Genomic DNA, 17,172 nt, shown 5'->3' on the forward strand with positions numbered 1-17,172 from the left:
TCCTAATTCTGAGATGAGTGGACCTTTGATTTTTGATTTTAGATTTAGAATATTTAGAGATAAGTTTTCTCTATCCAAAAATTAAATTTTATAATTCTCTATTTATTAGAAAGAATTTGAGATTGTTTATCAAATAATGATTTCGATCTTAGATTATTATATTCAAATATTTATCTCCAGGGTATAATAAAATTTGAAGTTTAGACTCTTTTGATCATTATTATTTATCTGACTGAATAGAAAAGATTGAGGTTATCTATTGATATTGACGATTGTTCTACAAAGATGGATTAGAGTTATTTATAATTTAATTTGATAATGAATCGATTAATTAAGAGTTGTTAATGTTTAGATAAAGCAAATTGATATACTTACTTAGAATAGAGACATTGATTTTGATTATAAAAAAAATATAGTTTTGATTTAGATCAATTTTTGAGTTATTGATTTTTATTATGGAATGACTTAATGATAAAATTTACTTCAAGAATTAGAATATTTAAGAGTTTGAGGGTTTGAGTAAGAAAATTTTGATGACTAGAAATAGTGATATTGATTCAATCAACAATGGTGATATTGATCTTTATGAAATGACTTAATGATGAAGTTGTATCAAGAATTTAAAATATCAAAAGTTCGAGAATGAGAGTGAAATGATAAATCTTCAATCTTTGAAAGTACGAATAAGAGAAAATATTTTTGAATTTTGATTGATTGGGATGTCATCATATGATTCACATAAGTATATTTTTCCTATCTTATGATGGGTTGAAATTAAGAGTGGATAATATTTAAAAAAAAAATGAATGATGATGATGAATGAAGTTCTTATGCAAGAATAAAGACATTGACCTTCTTCTATTCACAAGAGATAGATTTGATTTTAATTTGAGTCATGAGATATTGAACATTAATTTTTACAGAAAATGAGATCATAATTTCGAAATCTTGAAATATTAAAAATCTTTGAGATGTTGATTTTGATAAATAAGAAAATGAATGGTTCCATTTCAGATCGATATTTGATGTACCGACTTTTTCCTTATGAAATGATTTAAGAATAAATTCATACCAAGAATTAGAATACTGAAATATTTGTGGATGAGATTCAAGTAAGAAACTATAAAGACTCAAGCAAGAAAAAAATTTCGAGGATGAAATTTCTTTTAGAGGAGAAGAATGTCATGGCCCGGCCCATGTAATGAATCCCAGCCCAGAATCAGCCAAAGCCCAAACGAAAAAAAAAAAAGAAGAAAAGAAAACAGAGGAGAAGAACTCCTGAAGGGAGTCTTCTTCCTCCTCTCGTCGGCTCCCAATCGGAGTCGGAAAGAGCCCCCTTCGGCTCTATTTAAGGAAAAGAATCCTCCTCTCTCCCTTCCACCAAAGATCTTAAGCCCAGTCGGCGGCAATCGCCAGAAAACCACCGCGGAAGACCGACCTGTGACCATTCAATTTGCTCGCCGGAAAAGCCTCGCTGGCGTCGGAGGTAAGCCTCCTCCCCTTCCTCTCTTCTCCTCCTTTCTTCCCGTGTCGGTATGCATGTTCACTGGCGACCAAAGTTGTCGGATTTTCATGAAAAAGGGGTTCGATTTTCTTTTGATTTTTTTTGGGGTGTCGGTGGTCGTCGCCGGCCACCGGTTTGGGCTCATTCGGGCGGCGAGTCGCCCCCCCTCCTGCCGACGGCCGCCCCATGCCGGCTGCGCCGCCAGTCGGAACTCTAAGGAGGGGACTTGCCGGTCCTCTGTTTCGGCCCAAAGGAACCCATGGGAAGAAGAAGAAAGAAAAAGAAGAAAAGAAGAAAGAAAAAGAAGAAAAGAAGAAGAAGAAGAAAAGAAAAAGAAAAGAAAAAGAAAAGAAAAAGAAGAAGAAGAAGAAGAAAAATAAAATAATAATAATATAATAATAATAAATAGGATTTTCTCTCCTCTCTCTTCCGTGAAGAAAAAGAAAAAAAAAAAGAAAAAAAAAGAAAAGAAAAAGAAAAGAAAAAGGAAAAAAGAAAGAAAGAAAGAAAGTGTTGGGTATAAAATACCCACAGCCGAAACCCTCAACGGAATCGACATAAGTGCAGCTCCGCCCGGACTCCTACGGGAGCCGGGCTCCACCACCGACAGCAAGTGCAGCTCTGCCCGGACTCCTACGGGAGCCGGGCTCCACCACCGACAGCAAGTGCAGCTCCGCCCGGACTCCTACGGGAGCTGGGCTCCACCACCAACAGCAAGTGCGGCTCCGCCCGGACTCCTACGGGAGCCGGGCTCCACCGACGACAGCAAGTGCAGCTCCGCCCAGACTCCTACGGGAGTCGGGCTCCACCACCGACAGCAAGTGCAGCTCCGCCTGGACTCCTACGGGAGCCGGGCTCCACCACCAACAGCAAGTGCGGCTCCGCCCGGACTCCTACGGGAGCCGGGCTCCACCGACGACAGCAAGTGCAGCTCCGCCCGGACTCCTACGGGAGCCGGGCTCCACCACCGACAGCAAGTGCAGCTCCGCCCGGACTCCTACGAGAGCCGGGCTCCACCACCAACAGCAAGTGCGGCTCCGCCCGGACTCCTACGGGAGCCGGGCTCCACCGACGACAGTAAGTGCAGCTCCGCCCGGACTCCTACGGGAGCCAGGCTCCACCACCAACAGCAAGTGCGGCTCCGCCCGGACTCCTACGGGAGCCGGGCTCCACCGACGACAGCAAGTGTAGCTCCGCCCGGACTCCTACGGGAGCCGGGCTCCACCACCGACAGCAAGTGCAGCTCCGCCCGGACTCCTACGGGAGCCGGGCTCCACCACCAACAGCAAGTGCGGCTCCACCCGGACTCCTACGGGAGCCGGGCTCCACCACCGACAGCAAGTGCAGCTCCACCCGGACTCCTACGGGAGCCGGGCTCCACCACCAGCTCCTACGGGAGTCGGGCTCCACCGCCGACAGCAAGTGCGGCTCCGCCCGGACTCCTACGGGAGCCGGGCTCCACCACCAACAGCAAGTGCGGCTCCGCCCGGACTCCTACGGGAGCCGGGCTCCATCGCCGACAGCAAGTGCAGCTCCGCCCGGACTCCTACGGGAGCCGGGCTCCGCCGCCAACATCAGAACAGCTCCGCCCGGACTCCTACGGGAGCCGGGCTCCGCTCTCAGTATCAACTACTGGTAAGCTCCATCCGGACTCCTACCAGAGCCGGACTCCACCCGCAACTTTGGCTCCGAGAGGGCTCCGCTCACGGCCCCTACCGCCAGGAGGACCTCTCCCAGACCTCAACAGAAATCGGGCTCTGGCCGTTGCCGAGCTTCAATCGACAGATCCACGCTCCCTAACAGGCCCTCAAAATGGCCACAACCCTGCTCCACTTCCTGTGGCAGACTTCGCGCAGTACCATCATTCCCTGACAGGCCGCAGTAACCATAGCCACCCTGCTCCACCTCCTGTGGCGGACTCCGCACAGCTCCACTATCCCCTGGCAGGCCACAGTAACGGCCACGAACCTGCTCCACCTCCTGCGATGGATACCATGCGATTCTCCTATCCGCTGACAACGGACGCTGCTCCACCCCTTATAACAGATTCCACGTGGCAGGTCGAGGTGACGGCCACGTGTCTGCTCCATTATCTTTCGCAATCAATTCCTCTGACCATGGGCAGCGCACTACCAGGCGGTTACAAACGTCGCCATCAATCCGTTGCCTCCTCCATCTATAAAAGGGAGATCCAGATACGTTATTCTTTAAGCTCATTTTCCTTATCTCAAAACTCTGCTAAATTCTCTGTTCGAGCACTCCATTCTTGTTGAGGCAGAGAACTGACTTGAGCGTCGGAGGGTCTTGCCGGAGCAACCCCACCTCCGGTTTAGACTTCCCTTGCAGGTCCCGGCGGCGACCGCGGCTTCCCCGACTCCAGCTTCTCCGGCGCAAGCGGATTTTTGCACCAACAGGATTGGCGCTAGAGGAAGGGGCCTATGTCTTCGCAGCACCCTTGTTCTTGAAGGAGTGTTCAACAGAGCTGCCTCCGACCGTTTCTCCGTCATCCACTCCTAATCCCCCCCCGCAAGATCGACACCCGATGCCTCCGCGCAGGGCGTCCACCCGGCGGTCCACGGCCTCTGCGGCCAGATCTCAGGCTCCGGCCTCCCCTCCCATTTCTCAGCCTCCTCCCCCTCCGGCGACGGCGGTCGGCGCGGATCAGTTTGACTTGCTGGCGCAGCAGGTCAAAGGCCTCATCGAAGCCGTACAGGCAATGCAGCAGCAGCTGCCGCAGGCGTCGGCGCATCCGGAGGGGGCATCTCCGGAACGCCAGAACCCGGCAGTGGGGCGGGCCACCTGGGCCAGCCGCCCCGTCCTTCCTGGGAAGGTGAATCCGAGGGTAGAGAGCCCTCAATCGGACCACGACTCCACCCCTGGGAGATCCCTGCCCCCGTTCTGCCAAAGGACCCTCGAGACTCGGAGTCGAGAGGACTTCCTGGACCGGAGGCTCCAGGAGATGAACCGGCGGATCGAAGAACTCTGCCACGTGCCTCCCGCTTATGGTGAGGATATTTGCACTGACCCTCCCTTCTCCCAAATGATTATGCAGAAACCGATCCCGCCGAATTTCAAGCTTCCCCAGTTCGAAAGCTACGACGGGACGTCGGACCCGGTTGATCATCTGGAGGCCTTTCGAACGATGATGCTGCTTCACGGTGCTCCTGACGCCATCTTGTGCCGGGCTTTTCCGTCTACTTTAAAGGGAGCAGCAAGAAACTGGTACTCGGCTCTGAAGCCGGGTACCATATTCTCCTTCGATCAAATGAGCCACCAATTCGTGGCCCATTTTGTCAGCAGCCGACATCCCCGGAAAGGTTCGAAGTCCCTCATCAACATCAAGCAGAGGAAAGGGGAGTCCATACGGGCCTACGTCAACCGATTCAACATTGCGGCGTTGGAGGTCCGGAACTTGGACCAGTCAGTTGCCATGGCCGCCCTGAAAGGTGGCCTTCAGAAGAATGACCTCTTGTACTCCCTGGAGAAGAAGTACCCCAGGGATTTTGCTGATCTACTGGCTCGGGCTGAAGGATATGCCCGAGCGGAAGAGGCCTTCAAAATGAAGGACGAAGAGACTGCGAGGGAGTGTCAGACGGGAGATTCTAGTAAGCCCGCAGTTGAGAAGAGGCCAAAGGAAGCCCGGCCTCGCTCCCGATCCCCTCCTGGACATAAGCGCGCCCATACTCCCCCCCGGGCACGCAGGTAGAGAAGCCCGGACAACAAGTTTCGGCGGGGTTCCCCGCCAGGGAAATTTCGCAACTACGCCCCCCTCAACGCCTCGAAGGCCCAGGTGCTGATGGAGGTCAGGGAGCAGCTCCCTAGGCCGGAGAGGATGCGCACACACCCCGGGAAGCGCAACCCCAATAAGTTCTGCCTCTACCACCGCGACCACGGCCACGACACGGAGGAATGCATCCAGCTCCAGGATGAGATCGAGGAGCTCATTCGGCGAGGTTGACTCGACAGATTCATCCGCCGCAGGCCTGAGGATAGAAGAGACCGGCCAAGAGCCCTCCCGCCGCCTGAACCGCAGAAAAGGGAGGAGCAGCCCGGGGACCGGCCGCCCATCGAGACCATCGACTCCATCACCGGAGGGCCTCAAGAAGGAGCGGGAATACCGTAAATGTATCGCTTACTATTTCGCTTTGAATCTACTTTTCTTTTTAGCTAACACACTCCTCCTACTTAACGTGGATGTATTATGACTGGATATGACCCCTCCAAAAACAACGGCCATGTCAGGAACAGGAGGAGAACCTCGTCCTGACATGAGCAAGGTCGAAGGCCCGGTTCTTTTAGACCGGATGGGGGGAGAGGCCTCACAACGCCCTAATGTGCCCCCACAGCCCTGTTAGGGACAGGAGGAAAACCTCGCCCTAACTTGAGCAAAGTCAAAGGCCCGGTTCTTTTAGACCGGATGGGGGGAGAGGTCTCACAATGCCCTAATGTGCCCCCACAGCCCTGTTAGGGACAGGAGAAAACCTCGTCCTAACTTGAGCAAAGTCAAAGGCCCAGTTCTTTTAGACCGGATGGGGGGAGAGGCCTTACAACGCCCTAATGTACCCCCACAGCCATGTCAGGAACAGGAGGAGAACCTCGTCCTGACATGAGCAAAGTTGAAGGCCCGGTTCTTTTAGACCGGAGGGGGAAGAGGCCTTACAATGCCCTAATGTGCCCCCACAGCCATGTCAGGAACAGGAGGAGAACCTCATCCTGACATGAGCAAAGTTGAAGGCCCGGTTCTTTTAGACCGGAGGGGGAGAGGCCTTACAGCGCCCTAACGCGCCCCCACAAGCCAGGCTGATAACGAGAACCTCGCGTCGGCTCAAGCAAAATGGAAGACCCGGACTCCTACGGGAGCCGGGTTCCGCCGCCAAGGAAAGCTTCACCCGGACTCCTACGGGAGCCGGGTTCCACCGCCCAGGAAAGCTTCACCCGGACTCCTACGGGAGCCGGGTTCCGCCGCCCAGGAAAGCTTCTCCCGGACTCCCGTAGGAGTCGGGTTCCGCCGCCAAGGAAAGCTTCACCCGGACTCCTACGGGAGTCGGGTTCCGCCGCCCAGGAAAGCTTCTCCCGGACTCCTACGGGAGCCGGGTTCCGCTGCCAAGGAAAGCTTCACCCGGACTCCTACGGAAGTCGGGTCCCGCCGCCAAGGAAAGCTTCATCCGGACTCCTACGGGAGCTGGGTTCCGCCGCCAAGGAAAGCTTCAACCGGACTCCTACGGGAGCCGGGTTCCGTCGCCAAGGAAAGCTTCACCCGGACTCCTACGGAAGCCGGGTTCCCGCCGCCAAGGAAAGCTTCACCCGGACTCCTACGGGAGCCGGGTTCCGCCGCCAAGAAAGACTTCGCCCGGACTCCTAAGGAAGCCGGGCTCCATCCGCTACTTCGCCAGCAAGGGTTAAAAATGGTGACGAGACTTGGCCACATGACGAGATCGGAGGGAAGGGGAGAGTCTCTTCCCACGACGACATCTAAGCCAAACAAGCCAAACGACGAGAAAGGGTCAACGGACGACAATATCGGTGCTACGCGTGGGCAAGGTAACACAAAGTGCTTTTTCTTCATTTCCGAATACGTACTACAGGGCCAGGATGGCCAGGAAAAGAGGGACAAAACGATAAGAAGAAAGCAGCTACAAAAAGGGGGTGACTACAAAAGAACTCTAAGGAGGTCCTGCTCCCTCTGACCTAGGGTGATCACCTCCATCCCTCAACCAGGACTGCCTCAGATTCTCCACTGCTTCTTCTAGTTCTTCCTTCTTCTGCAGCGTATCCTGGAGCGCCTGACAAAGATGTCGGCTCTCTGCCTCCGCTTCTCGACGCCGCTTCTGCAGAACTTCAGACTTCGCCTCTGCATCCGCGATGGCCTTCCGCTCGAGCGCCAGTTGGATTTTCACTTGTTGAAGCTCGGCTGTCTTCTCCCCAAGGGAGACGGAAATCCCCTCGATAGTGCCCCTCAGGGCTAGGAGCTCTTCGGTATCTTGGGCGTTAGCAAGCTGCGCCCTAGTAACCAACTGCCTCTGGAGACGAACGACCTCGTCCGCCGCTTGACGGAATCTCCCTTTGTACTCTTCTACCTGCCGGCGCCAGCTGGCCCGCTGCACATCGTGGCTCATCTCAGCATCTTGAAGCTGCTTCTGGAGGTCGGAGACCTTCTGCGACCATTTCTGCTCATCCTGCGCTGTGAGCCGGGATGAGTTCCCTTCCAGCTGGCCGATCCTCCTCTTCGCAGCTGACAGCTCCACCTTAAGGGCGCTGATCCTGGCTTCTTGAGTCCAAGTTCGGTCGCTGGCGCTCTTCGTGCATTCCTCGAGCTCCTTTGTGAAATTCGCCTTCCTCCGGCTATAGTCCATGATTGCCTTCACTTGGAGACTCCTGAAGTGGGCGGCTTCAGCGGCGACCTCGGAATAGCATTTTTTCGACTGGCGGAGCTCGCCCTCCGACTTCTTCAACTTCTTCGTCAGATGGAGGACCTCCTTTTTCAGTCGTTGGATAGTTGACTTCAGCGGGACCCCTAGGGGCAAAGGGAGTGCTTCGGCAGGACACTGCCATCGGAAGATGCAAACGTCAAAGACCGACTCATTACAAGAAGAAAGGCAGAAAAGGAGGAGCAGGGGGAAGGAAAGGCCATCCACAATGAGAAATTCGACTTTATTGATTAATTTTGAAGACAAACGGAAAGGAAATATGGCAACAAAAGAAAGATACAAGATCGGAGGTCTCAGACCTCGGGGGCAGGGGGTGGAGAGCTCGGCGCGGGGGTTGCGACTGCGGTAGCGGCAGGCGAAGGGCCGGCCTCGTCGTCAGACTCCTCCAGAAAGCCGAGATCAAGGTCGGGGTATCTACTGGCCACCCTCTCTCGGCAGAGCTCGAACCCCTTGGTGAACGCCTCCAGGCCGAACTGGACGTTCAGTTCCCTCATCTCCGCGGAGGCCTTGAACTCCTCCACCGCAAGGGTCCTGGCCTCCGAAACCAGAACAGGAGTCTGCTCGGCCAAATGGGCGACCTCGGCCTCCGCCTTCCTCACCGACTCCTCCAAGCTTCGTCTCTCCTCCTCCCGGGCTTGTCTTTCCTCTTCCCGGTCTTGCCTCTCTCTCTCCAGGGCCTCCCGGAGGGAGGCCACCTCGGCCGTCTTCGCTTGAAGATGAGCAACCTCGTCCTGGCAGCGCTCCTCCGCCTGAAGGAGGTCCCTTCTCATGCGGCTCGACGCCTCGACATAGGCGAAGAGCTGGTGCCCGATCTGCGAGGACGGATAGAGAATTACAACAAAGACCGAGCGACCATGCAAATAAACATCCGCTTACCTCAAGAAAGGACCCCAAAGTGTCCCAGGCCCGCTGCTCGGGATCGGCGCGGTCGATCCTCTCCACGACATCGGACAGAATGCAGCCATCGAGCAGCCGCCTGATCAGAGCCTTGTCGTTGAAGGGGTTCTCCGATCCTCCCTCGGAGCAGACGGACTCGTCTGCAGTGGCTCGGTGGCTGCTCACCCTGCGGGCCACCGATTTCCTCCTCGCGGCGGGCGCCTCCGTGGGGCGAACCCCCGGAACGGGGACCCCAGTCGGTGGGCTCCTTGAGGAAGCCCGGGGGGCCGCTGGCTCGGCATCCGAAGGAATGTCGATGGCCGGGGTCGCCTGGACGGGCGCGGCCAAGCTCGTCTCCTCCACCCTGGCCCTCTTCACCGAACCGGAGGTCGTCGCGCCCTTCCTCTTCTGAGCTCTCATAGCCTTGGCGAGCATCCGCGTGGCTTCGGCGTCCATTGCTAAAAAAAAAAAAAAAAAAAAAAAGGAAAAAGAAAAGAAGAAAGAAGAAGCGGCACCGATCAGTCCAGAGTCGAAAAAAAAAAAAAAGAGGAGAAGAGAGAGAAGAAGAAGGCAAGAAAAGGAAAGATAAATACTTGCTGGATCCTGAGGGCTCAGGCCGATGTTGAAAAGAAGCTGCTCCCTCAGAAGGTTAGGAAGGGAAGGAGCGGGATAACTCAGAAGCTTCTGGGCAGCCTGGAGGTCATCCTCTCCCAGGCTGGGAGCCCGGCGGACGGAATCCCTCAGAGACCCCCAAGGGGGCAGACCTAGTTCTAGGGTCGGGCAGTAGACAAAGAGAAATTTCCCCTTCCAGTTGTGAATCGAAGAAGGGGCGCCCTTCAGCAACCCCTTCTTACCGAACTGGGGGGAGAAGTACCACCAGTCCTTCGCTGAAGGATGGCGTTTGAAGGTATAGAAATGCCTGAACAAGGAAAGGGATGGCTGGACCTCGGCTATATGGCAGAGAGAGAGAAACCCTATCAAAAACCTAAAGGAATTCGGGGCCACAGAGGCGAGAGAAATGTCTAAGAAGCGAAAAAAGGTGGCAACAAAGGCAGGAAGCGGAAGCCGGAGTCCGGCACGGAATGCCTCCTGGTACAAACAAAAGCGACCAGGAGGAGGAGCGCTGGCCCGGTTAGAGGGGCCAGGAAGCTCCAGGTCGTACTCCGAAGGAATCCCGTACCGAGCCCTTATCAGGAGGAGTTCGTCCGGAGTCGACGAACATGGAATGGCGCCCGGTGCGAAAACCGGGCGAGGCCCTGCCCCGGACGCAGGTTCGTCCGCAGAGACAGGGGCCTGGGGGTTCGAAGCAGAAGAACTCCCAGAACTGATGGGGGCAGAAGAGTCGGGAGACATTTTTCGGGGGGAGAACCTGAAGGATCCTAGAAAGGCAAACCGAGAAGGGAACGAGACACTGAAGGTCAACTCAGAAGAAGACACAAAAGAAATGAAAAGAGGAGAAGCCCCTAGGCGGTAAGAAGAAGAAGGTTGGCACTAACCTATCTTGCTCTGGGGACCTGGGGAGCGAGAAGCGGGAGGCGCCTACGGCTCGAGAGGGCGTTCGCTAGAGCAGGCTCTCGGGGAGAAGACAGACGCCAGCAAGAAATCAGAAATGGAGTAGGACGCCTGAAGGGGGAGGACGGGTTTAAATAGACCCTGGGATCCGGCGCCATAATGATCGCGAATCCCCCCAGGCCAGTCCGCATCCGACGCGTGTCCCACTCCCCGTGGCAGACGGCTAAAGGCGGCTGGCGGTTAGCAGGGTCATAATTGTGCCGTATCTAGGCCAACGTACCTGCAGGGTTTTCGAAGCGTCCCCTCGTGCCGCTCCAAATCGAAAAGACTACGGCACGCGCTCATTTAATGCCAAAATATCTGAGAGCAGCAGGGCGCAGGATTCGAAGGGACGGTTCTGGCTGTACCTCTGTGTACTTCCTTCGTTTGAAATTCAAACTCGGATGTAGGGGGACTGGTGTTGGGTATAAAATACCCACAGCCGAAACCCTCAACGGAATCGACATAAGTGTAGCTCCGCCCGGACTCCTACGGGAGCCGGGCTCCACCACCGACAGCAAGTGCAGCTCCGCCCGGACTCCTACGGAAGCCGGGCTCCACCACCGACAGCAAGTGCAGCTCCACCCGGACTCCTACGGGAGCCGGGCTCCACCACCAACAGCAAGTGCGGCTTCGCCCGGACTCCTACGGGAGCCGGGCTCCACCGACGACAGCAAGTGCAGCTCCGCCCGGACTCCTACGGAAGCCGGGCTCCACCACCGACAGCAAGTGCAGCTCCGCCCGGACTCCTACGGGAGCCGAGCTCCACCACCAACAGCAAGTGCGGCTCCGCCCGGACTCCTACGGGAGCCGGGCTCCACCACCGACAGCAAGTGCAGCTCCGCCCGGACTCCTACGGGAGCCGGGCTCCACCACCAACAGCAAGTGCGGCTCCGTCCGGACTCCTACGGGAGCCGGGCTCCACCGACGACAGCAAGTGCAGCTCCGCCCGGACTCCTACGGGAGCCGGGCTCCACCACCAACAGCAAGTGCGGCTCCGCCCGGACTCCTACGGGAGCCGGGCTCCACCGACGACAGCAAGTGCAGCTCCGCCCGGACTCCTACGGGAGCCGGGCTCCACCACCGACAGCAAGTGCAGCTCCGCCCGGACTCCTACGGGAGCCGGGCTCCACCACCAACAGCAAGTGCGGCTCCGTCCGGGCTCCTACGGGAGCCGGGCTCCACCACCGACAGCAAGTGCAGCTCCGCCCGGACTCCTACGGAAGCCGGGCTCCACCGCCGACAGCAAGTGCGGCTCCGCCCGGACTCCTACGGGAGCCGGGCTCCGCCGCCAACATCAGAACAGCTCCGCCCGGACTCCTACGGGAGCCGGGCTCCGCTCTCAGTATCAACTACTGGTAAGCTCCATCCGGACTCCTACCAGAGCCGGACTCCACCCGCAACTTCGGCTCCGAGAGGGCTCCGCTCACGACCCCTACCGCCAGGAGGACCTCTCCCGGACCTCAACAGAAATCGGGCTCCGACCATTGCCGAGCTTCAATCGACAGATCCACGCTCCCTGACAGGCCCTCAAAACGGCCACAACCCTGCTCCACTTCCTGTGGCGGACTCCGCGCAGTACCATCATTCCCTGACAGGCCGCAGTAACCATAGCCACCCTGCTCCACCTCCTGTGGCGGACTCCGCACAGCTCCACTATCCCCTGGCAGGCCACAGTAACGGCCACGAACCTGCTCCACCTCCTGCGACGGATACCATGCGATTCTCCTATCCGCTGACAACGGACGCTGCTCCACCCCTCATAACAGATTCCACGTGGCAGGTCGAGGTGACGGCCACGTGTCTGCTCCATTATCTTTCGCAATCAATTCTCCTGACCATGGGCGGCGCACTACCAGGCGGTTACAAACGTCGTCATCAATCCGTTGCCTCCTCCGTCTATAAAAGGGGGATCCAGATACGTTATTCTTTAAGCTCATTTTCCTTATCTCAAAACTCTGCTAAATTCTCTGTTCGAGCACTCCATTCTTGTTGAGACAGAGAACTGACTTGAGCGTCGGAGGGTCTTGCCGGAGCAACTCCACCTCCGGTTTAGACTTCCCTTGCAGGTCCCGACGGCGACCGCGGCTTCCCCGACTCCAGCTTCTCCGGCGCAAGCGGATTTTTGCACCAACAGAAAGAAAAGAAGAAAAAAATAAAATAAATTAATTAATAAATAATGATATAAATAATAAAATATGAGAAAGAGAGTTTCTCTCTCTTCCCTCTCTTCCTTCAGCTTGAACTAGTATTTTCTCTCTCTAAAATTGGACTTTCTCTCTACTTTCTCTCTCTAAGTTATTTTTCTCTCCTAAGATTTTCTAAAATTTTGAGAAGAATGATGATGAATTTAAATGATCCTCGTGATAGATTTTTGATCCGTGATCGTCGGACGGTACACCGATATCCACTTTGATCAGATCAGTTATTTTTAGATTTTATTTCTCATGATTTTATTGAATTGTCCACATGATAATTTCAGCATGACTTAATCCGATCGATCAGAATTTGTTGAATCATATTGTCTAAAGAATTTAAGATGAATTTTCTCTCTCTAAAATTTTTCTCTCTAAAATATTCTCTCTCTTGATTGATTCTCTCTCTAAAAAGATTAGTGAATGAAAAAATTTCTTTTAATAGTCCTGATCTGATTCTAATGAAGAACCCTGATCCATGGTTGTCGGGCAGTGTACTGGTACTTACCTTGATCAGATCCGATATTTATCAATTTAATTATCCATGATCCTGATTTAATCATATGATTTGATCATGTTGATTTTACCAATCGAGATATTGGACCAATCGTAATGTTGGATTGTGTCACCTGATCAATTTGAATTGTACCTCATGAATTCTCTCTCCTCTGATTTTCTCTTTCTACTTGATTTTTATAAAATCGATGAAGAAATCTTGATCCTATCACTTCAAATCCGATTTGATCTGATAGTCTAACTTTGGATCGTTTAGGTCCTAATTAGATTTTGATTAGATGAAATTAGATGATCGGACCCAATCTAAACAGTTGAAATATGGTATTCGTATTTTTTCTAATTATTAAAATTGATTCTGTATAGGATTGTGGATGTTTGTTCATGAGATATCGTGATATGATCTACGAACATAATTTTTGGAAGAAAAATTTATAGCATTATGTGGGTTTATTGGAATGCGTTCGAGGTAAGTAATGTTTCACTTTTTTCTAGATTTATCGATAAATTATAATGTATTTTTCTGACATGATTTGTGAAATGATGCATGAATTGGATGAATGGTATTTTGTTCTGAAAATATCTTATTTGAAATGTTATGATGAAGCATGATTGAACATATTGATTCCATGATACATTATATTGATTGATTTCGATACTACATGATTATATGTTTTATTATCGAAATTAGAATATGAAATATGATTTATGAAGAATTATGATATAAGAAACATTATGAATTGACAACCTGACTATGTAAAAGACCATGCCAATGGGAGCATATACGTTGGCAATTGATTCGTCCTGAGGGTTCATATCGCCAGAGAGACCAGCGACAAACCATCAGAGAGACTAGCGGTTCCGAAGGACTTTGCTGCCAGATGATTCGCAGCTCACCGCAAGAAGATACGCGGTGTTATGATCCTGTCACAGGAAAAATATGGTCATAGCTCATGGTTGACGAAAAGAATTTAAGAACGAAAAAAATTAAAATTTGGAAAGAAACTTAAATTTTCGAAAAAGAAATGAATTTGGCATGAATTATATTGCATAATTGGAAATTGATTTCGAATTAATGAACTCTATATGCTTATTTTCTATAAATAATTATTTACTTAAATACCTGATGAAATCTGTTGAGAAGTGATCATTGCTTACTGGGCTGTCTAGCTCATTACCTCCTATTTTACTGTTTTTACAGATGTTAAGGAATTAAGATGATACAAGATATGAATGGAAGAGTGATCAGAAGCAGAATCTCTATACTTTTATTTTCGGTTAAAAGTCTTATTGAATTTGATGTAAGGACTATGAATCATTGTTGAATTTATTGAGACATTAAAGAAAAAAAAATTAGGTCGTTATATTTCGGATTCAAATTATTGACTAATTATTTTACTGTTGTTTTAAGATAACATGATAAGATGCCTTGCATGCTTATGAAAAGAGTTTTCTATGAATATACGGTGGTTGCGATGATTCTCGATTCACAATCTCGGATCGGAGGCATGACAAATAAAAAAATGAAGCACGGAATGGAATCCTTCCATGGGGGGTTGGTACCAGAAGTATCCGCTTTGCCTTTACTCTACATGCTAAATTGATGTGTTTTAGGAGCCCCTTTCAGTCGTGGTCACCCACAGTTTTACTAATAAAAGTCTTTTGATATAGGGAGACTGGCTGTTATTTACTGGCTGATGCATAAATGTAATCATACTCCTTGATGATGTAGTGCAATTGCTCCTCTGCTTCTAAAAGTTTATTCATCCAAACGGAAGCTAATCAATGTTTCTCTCCCCAAAAAGGGTCCCATGAACACTTGGCTATACGTTCATGGCTCCATGTCTTTCTTTCATATTGAATTGCTTGTGATTTTGAGAGTTGACCGCACACCTAGCTTTGTTGATCATTTTTTCAAAAATGAACATCTCATAGTAGAAAATAGATCACCACCTGATGACGATTTTCCTTTGGTGGATATTAATTTTGATTTTTTTTTTTTTTTTTTTTTTTTTGTGCTTTATTCTCAACATCAGCACCATGTCGATCCCTGCCTGATTGGGAGTGCTTGTGCAAATGGGCTAGTTGTCGGAGGGGGTCGCAAGGTACCGCATATTATTTTCTCTAAATCTACTGATAACAAAGAGCAACCGGTGGACGTGGCGGAGTGGTTATCGCGCAGGTTCGAATCCTGCAGTCCAAGTTTTTTGTTGTTTTTTCTTTTCTACTCCGTCCACGGATTCTGTTGCTTGTTTCATTTCCCTTAAGTTAAATATTTATATTTATAGGACTATTTCTCCAAAAAAAATTTTAGATATTATTTTTGAATCTTTTTTTTCTTTGATTTTTGTAATTTTATTTTCTTTCCAACTAATGTTTTGATATTCTAGTATCTAAATTAAATGTTTATACTCATAGGATGGTTATTTAATGAAAAATTTTTAGGCATCTTTCTTAACCTTTTCTTTTATCTATTTATCATTTATTTCTTAATTTTATTTACCTTCAGATTGAATCTTTATTTTTTGTGGTTATTTCTTTAAAAAAACTTCTAAAAATTTTTGTTGAGCTTTTGTTTATTTTTTATTTAATTCTACTTTCTTTTAACTAATATTATGTTCTTCAAGTCATTCTCCACAATCCACTATCCTTTAAGGTTTGCGATTGAGGTATATCATATTACAGAATAATCTGATAATTCTTGAGAATCATTTATATAAAAAAATGATTACAAAAAAATAATTTTACTATTTTTTGTTTGTTCGATTGAGGTAAATAATTTTGAGCCTTTTCTTTCCTTGATTTTTGTAATTTTATTTTCTTTCCAACTAATATTGTGATATTCTAGTATCTAAATTGAATGTTTATACTCATAGGATGGTTATTTAATGAAAAATTCTTAGATATCTTTCTGAACCTTTTCTGTTATATATTTATCATTTATTTTTCAATTTTACCTACCTTCAGATTGAATCTTTAATTTTTTGTGGTTATTTCTTTAGAAAAGCTTCTAGAAATTCTTTTTGAGTCTTTTGTTTATTTTTATTTAATTCTACTTTTTTTTAACTAATATTATTTCGTCAAGTCATTCTTCACAAACTTTCACTATCCGTTAAGGTTTGTTTGGTTGAGGTATATCATATTACAAGATAATCTGATGATTATTGAGAATCATTTATATGAAAAAATGATTGCAAAAAAATAATTTTACTATATTTTATTGGTGAAAAAGTTACTCAAAAAAGGATATCGAAAAATATTACTATGTTTGATTGGAGGCAATCTTATATAAGAATATCATACTATTATTTAATATTTTAATATATTTATAATATATAATTAATATTAATTATGTTAATATAATTACTATGATATTAATATAATATAAGTGAGGATATTTCTATCAAAAAATGATATTTTTATATTACAGCCACTTGATAATATAGTATGGAAAAACAAATACGATCCTCCTAGTGATAGTTGTTTTACCTTTTTTTTTAGAAAAATATGCTTGCGACCTACTATTTATTTTATCATCTCTCTTATCAACTTTTCATATCAAATATAGTAATTTTAATATGAGATTTATAATCCCATATTAGCCCCCAACAAAACAGGCCCTTAGAGTAAATATCTAGGTTTCTACAATCATTTCTTTGTGACTTTTCTTTTATTTATTTTATAATTTTCCTTTTTCACTAATCTTGTTATCCTCTGGTCATTCCTTGAAGAGCTAATGTTCTCTCCTATTTGCATATGAAGGGGGGAGGGTTGGTCCACTAATCTTAGGCTCCACAATTTTTTTTCCACTTCAATTTTCTATAAATTATTTTTATAAATTGAGCATGACATTTTCTTTTCCAATATACAATCCACATCTAAATGATACATAAATGACAAATTTGTCATCTAGTGTTCCAATACATCTCTAAGCAAACCAATAAATAATGTTGAGTATGTTGTCTTCACTAATCGAATGAAGTGAAATCGACAAGGGTCATCTTGTACCGTAACTTTACCCAACAATAAAAGCACAACACTCTATTGGAGTTGGAGTGATGAATTTGGAGGTATATATTAGGAGTGTATACATTGTGGTTTGGAT

This window comes from Elaeis guineensis, unplaced genomic scaffold (genome assembly GCF_000442705.2).
Source record: "Elaeis guineensis isolate ETL-2024a unplaced genomic scaffold, EG11 Super_Scaffold_1000033, whole genome shotgun sequence".
In the NCBI taxonomy this organism is placed as follows: domain Eukaryota; kingdom Viridiplantae; phylum Streptophyta; class Magnoliopsida; order Arecales; family Arecaceae; genus Elaeis; species Elaeis guineensis.